This window comes from Grus americana, chromosome 8, assembly GCF_028858705.1.
Source record: "Grus americana isolate bGruAme1 chromosome 8, bGruAme1.mat, whole genome shotgun sequence".
Lineage (NCBI taxonomy): Eukaryota > Metazoa > Chordata > Aves > Gruiformes > Gruidae > Grus > Grus americana.
The window spans coordinates 13,050,694-13,056,764 of record NC_072859.1 but is presented as its reverse complement, the minus strand read 5'-3'; the positions used below and the strand labels follow the sequence as shown (position 1 = coordinate 13,056,764).

The 6,071-nt window shown below is 53.7% G+C and overlaps 1 protein-coding gene across 7 annotated transcripts in view; it reads left to right on the top strand.

Annotated features, from left to right (window-relative positions):
* The first annotated feature begins 642 nt into the window (after window positions 1–642).
* NTNG1 (netrin G1) overlaps window positions 643–6,071 on the top strand; it is a 158,552-nt gene continuing 153,123 nt past the window's right edge. For all 7 annotated transcript variants that reach the window (XM_054833880.1, XM_054833881.1, XM_054833882.1 and 4 more), the window contains exon 1: window positions 643–1,254. The gene's annotated coding sequence lies outside the window, so the exon portion shown is untranslated. The remainder of the gene's footprint in view (window positions 1,255–6,071) is intronic.

The window sequence follows — 6,071 nt, the reverse complement described above, 5'->3', positions numbered from 1 at the left end:
AAGTGGAGCGGGTGGGCGCAGGAGGGAACCGGGCAGGCAGAGCAGAATGTGGGGCCGGAGTTTTCGCATCTTTCTGGAGCCCAGGAGGGCCGGTACGAGCAGGGCGGTCACAGCAGCACCACCACAGTACAAATAACGCTTTCTCTCTGTTTCGGTGGCACTTCGGTGCTGGGGGCAGAGGAAGGACCAGCGCTTTCCAGGCACGTCCAGCTCTGCGGAGGGACCCTCCGGCCAGGCGGGCGGGACGCTGCCCTGTCCCCGCGCCCCAGCGCCGCTGCGGCGGGGTGCTCGGGTCAGCCCGCCCGGGCTCCGGGCTCGGACAGCAGAAGCACTTACAGCGGTCTCCGCGTGTGCGTTACCAGGCTGAAGACGAAATTAAAAACTAAAAACATAAATAAGGCTGCTCCAGCGGGAAGGGAGCAGCCGCAGCCCCGCCGGACCCGGCGCTGCCGGGCTGGGCGGTTCCCGCCTCCGCCGGGGCTGCGGGCGGGGAGGGCAGCGGGGCCCCCTCGGGGACAGACGGCACCGGCGGTGCACACACACATCCCCCCCCCCCCCCCCGCGGCGGTCCGCTCGGCGGGGGCGGCGGGGCGGGGAGCGCGGCAGCGGGGGGGCGGGCGCGGCGGCGGCGCTAGGGCCGCGCGTCGCGCGGGCCCGGAGGTGGGGTAGCTGCCGCCGCCCCGCTCGCCGGCAGTCGCGGGGAGGTCGCTCCGAAGTGAGGAGGCGCCTCCGCCGCCCGAAGTTTGGCCGCGCCACCGGAGACCTCCGCGCCGCAGCCCCGGTCCCGGCCCGCGCTCCGCCCCGCCGCTCGCCCCGCGCCTCATGCCGCGGCTGCCGGCGCCTCGCGCGGGGACGCCCCCGCCCTGAGCGGCGGTGACGGGCGGGGAGCCCCGGCGGGCAGCACCTGCGCGGCGCTCGCGGCGATGATCGCGCGCCGCCCGCCACCCCGCCGAGCGCCGGAGGAGAGCGGCAGCCCGCCCGCCCAGCCGCACGCCCGCACCGCCGCCGCCGCGCACCGCCCGCCGCCCGCGCACCGCCAAACTTCGACGCCGACAAGTGCCTAGGGCCGGCGGCGGCCCCCGCCCGCGCCCCCGCCGAAGCCCCGCGCCCCGCCGGCAACTTTCCCGAGGGGAAGCAACCCCCGCCCGCCCCGCGGCCCCTCATGCCGCCGCCGAGGGAGCCCCAGCGCGTCCCGGCGCCGCGGCGGCTCCGCGCCTCCCCGCGGTGAGGCGAGGGCGAGCCCGAGCCCGCGCGGTGAGTACCGCGCGCCCGTAACTCCGCGCGCCCCGGGGCGGGATGGGACGAGGGGGCTGCGCGGCGCGGCGGGGGCTGCGCTGGGCTGGGCTCCGTGTGGTGTCCCCTCACCCTGCCGCCACCTCCCCCCCCCCGCCGCGGCTCGGACCGAGGGCGGATCGGCGCGGGCCGCGCGCCCCCTGCCGCCCGCGCGGAGCGGGGCCTGGAGCGGGGCCGGGCCGGGGCGGTACCTGCGCGGCGGTGCCTCCTCCGCGGAGCTCGGGCCGGGCCGCGCCGAGCCGGGCTTTGAGGGGCGCGGCCGCGGCGCGCGGGCGGTGGGAGAGCCCCGGGGGAGCGCCTCGAGGGAGGGGCGCGGGCACGTCCCTCGCGCCGGCTCCCGCCCCTCAGCGCGGATTTTCCCGCCCGGGGGGGGCGAGGAGGATCAAAAGCGCGTTTGCTGAGGGCGGGGGGAATAGCGCCCTGGCCGAGGAGCCCCGGACGGGTCACCGGTACCCAACCTGGAAACAGTTCCCTCCCTCGCATCGGAAATTGCAGGCGGCTTTTCTAAGCGGTTACACGCACAAACCCCCTAACGAAACCCCACGCGGCAGCGAGCAGCGCAGATCAGCTAAACCCGATAAACCAGATGCTTTTGCACTCCCAAAGTTGGTGCGTGTGCGGTTTTGGCCTCTGCTGAATATACTTGTATCGTTCTGCAATCAACTTTGCGATATTCCGGATCTGATGTGCTAGGAGCCAGCCTTACTTCTGCAGAGATGTTAGCAGAGGCAGTGAGTGAAACAAACGGTGGAGATGCTTTTAAAGAGGGAATAAATCACTGTCTTGCCTAAGGACAATGCGGTTGAGGATGAGCAGCTGTGGCCCAGTCAGTCAGTCAAGGGAAGAAAACCACAGTAGAACTTTCTCCGGTTTGTTTGGGTTTGGTTTTTTTTGGTGTGTGGCGTTTTTGTTTTGGTTTGGTTTTTTTATTTGGAAGAAAAATAAAGGTTAATTTCCGGCATATTTTTGGAGCTTTAAAGGATATTTACCAGAGAGATTCCAGCAGTTAGTGGCGATTCTCATGGAGTCGTGGAGTTTGTCATCAGCCCTCAGCCCTGTGACGCTGATAAGAAGTGGCACCAGCTTTCTAGCTACGTAGGTAAAGTCTGGCAGTAGCACAGACCACACTCGGGGTCCAGCAGGCATTCACCTCCGTTCAGCTTTGAGGCTAAGAAGTTACAGTTAGAAAGTCATCAGCTCACACGACCTGAAAGCTTGGTGGCCCTGTACCGCGGATACGCTGCCTGAGGAGCACGTATTACCTTATCGAGGGTGAAAACGAATGACCAAAGAAACCTGCAGCCACCCCAAACGCTAACTTACATTCTGAGAGGAGAAACTTGCGGAACAGATTAATGCTAGGTACAGAGATATTTAAGGCAATAAGCCACAATTATAAAGATTGTAGAGGAAAACCAAAGCAGCTAGGTATGAAAGCTCTAAAATTTAAATAGCTGAAGTGCTTTTACTCCATATGCTGACAGCTGATGATACCGGGCAAGTAATGGCAGCGATAGTGCGAGGTGTCACTCAGCAAAGAAGGATGTGGGAAAACCAGATGTATTTTCAGTACAGTGCCAGATCCCAGTGTTTTGGTAGCAGAACACTGTGTTTTATTTTCTTCAGCCAATAGGTATTGACATTTTAAATTCCTCCTGAGGCAAAGAAGTCTTTTTCTGCTAAATAGTTAAATAAGCTGAATAAAAATAGAATCTAAACTTTGTTTGGAGCAGCATCTGAGTCCAAAGGCACCACAGCAATTGTTTGGAATATACCATGTTTCATACAAGTATCGACAGAAAGTGTGTATTAAATCATTAAATATGGGTTCCCTTCTTGTTTGCATAGATGAATAATTTTGCATTTATAAAAGGGGTAGGGTTGCTGGTTTGTTTTTTTTTTTATAAATATCAGGGCTTTGTATGTACCAGGTTCTCAAGGCGTCCAGGTGTGGCAAGGTATAAAACACTTGGGTTTTACTAAATGTAAGTTGCAAGTATAAGGATTAGTTCTGTTTTGTAATACACATTATTTAATATGTTCTAAACTGTCTTTAAATAGTTAATAACTGGAGTGGACACAAAGGATCTTTTTACCTGAGCTTGATTAGATAATATTCATCTGCTGAAGCTGTTAGGGGTACAAACTTAAAACATGTTTCCTTTGGAAAAAGCGGTTCTGCAGATGCGGGTGTTGGCAGGTGACAGCCAGCACTCCTCTCCTTGCTTAATGATTTTAGCCGGTTCTCCTCAGGCTGCCATGCATTATAATAACGGGTTTGGCTCTCGTCCTTACTCGTGCGCAGTGGCAGCGTACCCTGTCAAATGCACGGTCTGTGGGAGAGGCGATCGCTTGTTATTTTATCGCCTCCTTCGCGGACCTGCTGTTTGCCAAAGAGGGAGGCCAGGAGCCCACCCATACGGTTTGCACGGCGACTTCCTGGCGGGGAGCTCGTGCAGGGTGTCCAGCCAACGCAGTTTGCGCGGAGGGAGTTATTTGGGGAAGAGGGTGGATTTTCATGGTGACGGAAGGAGGCAAAGGCGGCATGTTTGCTAACCCCTAACGAGATCTGAAGTTCTTCACTGGCACCGGCTCTGCCGAGGTGCATTTTAGCTGGTTTGTGAAGGGCTGCAGAATTAAAATGCTGCGAGGTGTGACTTACCTACCTGGAAAAGGATGCATGTGCTCAGAGCTGCCTTCGCAGCAGATTTTAGTCAGGGGGTCAGCTGCGTGCCGTTCCTCTCAAACGGCCGTAACGTACTCACTGCGGCCTGAACGCCCGGCACTTTGCAGATGGAGCGATGCTCTGGGGGAAGGCGGAGGCAGCAGAAGTGGCCTTCAGCACCGTTGCCTCACGGTGTTTTCCATATTGCAGAGGCTACGGCACATGGGAACGTTCAAGACCCAAAATGTGCCGTGGTTCCTCCCGCCGTCGCCCCACAAAGGAGATCTCCAGGAGCGGCTCGCTCTGGAGGCTTTGCATACATTAGCAGTTCGCGTTCCCTCACCCTCAGTCAGTGAGGACGCTGCTCCCTCTTTGCCACCCCCGTGGGCCTCCAACACCCAGGGTGCGCGACTAGCAGAGCACCGCGGGGTGCAGGGGATCGGGGCACCAGGCGTTAGTTATTCCTGAGATGTTTGATTGCTTTTTTGTAAGGTCAAATGCACAGGCATTACTGGGGACAAAAAAACGTCGCTTTGTGTTGCCCACAGCTAGAGGCTTAGCGCTGTGCGACTGGTACGGCTGTGAACTTCAGAAATGTTATTCTAAACGGGGTTTTTTACAGAATAATTCAAATAGATATGTCCTTAGCAATAGAGCACTGAAATGTAGAATGCGTATCGTGAGTGACTCTGCAGGAATAAATATAAGCAAGACAAATCGTAGAGCTCCGTCAGAAAAACCCCAGCAGTGCTCAGCACATGATCCTTAATGTGCTTTGGTCAATATCTTTCTCTGTATCAATGGAAGCTCATTAAAAGAAGATATTGCAGACTAACTGAGCCATGCCGTATTAGTTCTTGCCAAAGCTTGACATTTTTAATACATTAATAATATGTCTGTAATGTAATGGAAAACTATTAATCAGAACTGGTTATATGCCAGAAATTTAAGCTATAATTGGCTGCTTCTTGTCAGGAATGTCTGTCGTACACTGCTACAGCTGCCTAATGCTCCGATGTCTTGCACTCCTCTGCACTTTTTCCTTGTCAGTGCCCTAAATTCGATCAATGTTATAGTCTATAATTCTGTGTAACGACCATCATTATGACTCTGGCTTACTTTAATGAGAATTCGTTATCTGGGAAGTATTTTAGCACAGTGTGTTAAGGTAGTGGCTTGCTTCACATTATTTTAGTCCTATCCAGTCCTCTTTATTAGTGGATCTGAGCCTCAGCAGTGATAAAAGGTTACAGGTAACTGAAGGGCTAGCAAGGAAAATATTAATCAAATGTATTTTTGCCTGAATATACAGGCTCGTAGTCTAAGGATAATTAAACTAACTTCTTATTTCTACACAGAAACATGATATTCACCTACTGTTTATTCCAGCTATGACCAAGCCTTCTCTAATACAGAGTATCTTTTGATTTGTCACAAATTTAAAATAATTTGGCTCCTTTTTTAGCAGAGCAGTTGTTTCCCTTTTGTATAATGCCTGTTCTAAGGCGCGGGATTTGGGGGGTGTTTTTTTCCCCTGCAAAATAGTAAATTGCATTGGAAAGTACTAGAGGGAAAGAGCATGAGGTGCCTTTAGAATGACATGGAAAGTGTTCTCTGAATTACTGAATTCCAAGATAATAAGTAAACAAAAAAGAATGTAAGGTCGCTAGAAAGCAGTGGTGCTACACACTGTGCTGCTTAAAAAGATTTTATTTTAATTTGGTCTTAGATATTTCTGCTTTTGTGTCAAATTCAGATTCGAAGCTTAAATATATTTGAACTAATTGAGAATTGTCATTGCATGAGAATTCAGATATTCTCTGCATATTCTGATAAAATATATGAGAGTTGTATGGTAACACTTGATAAAACGAATATAATGGAAAATTGCATTTACGTCCATACGGCAATTATTGTAAATTACTTTGCTATGGAAACACAATTCAACCATCTGTTGGCATTTCATAGTGTCTGTAGTTTAGCTCAGTTTAAGATGAAGCATTATTTAAATATAGGGAGGCCGTTTGCGAATAGCTTTGAAGATAAGTTTTGAAAAGGCGTATTACCAAAGTGACATGCTAAGGAGCTCACCGGGTCACATACCACTTCCCAT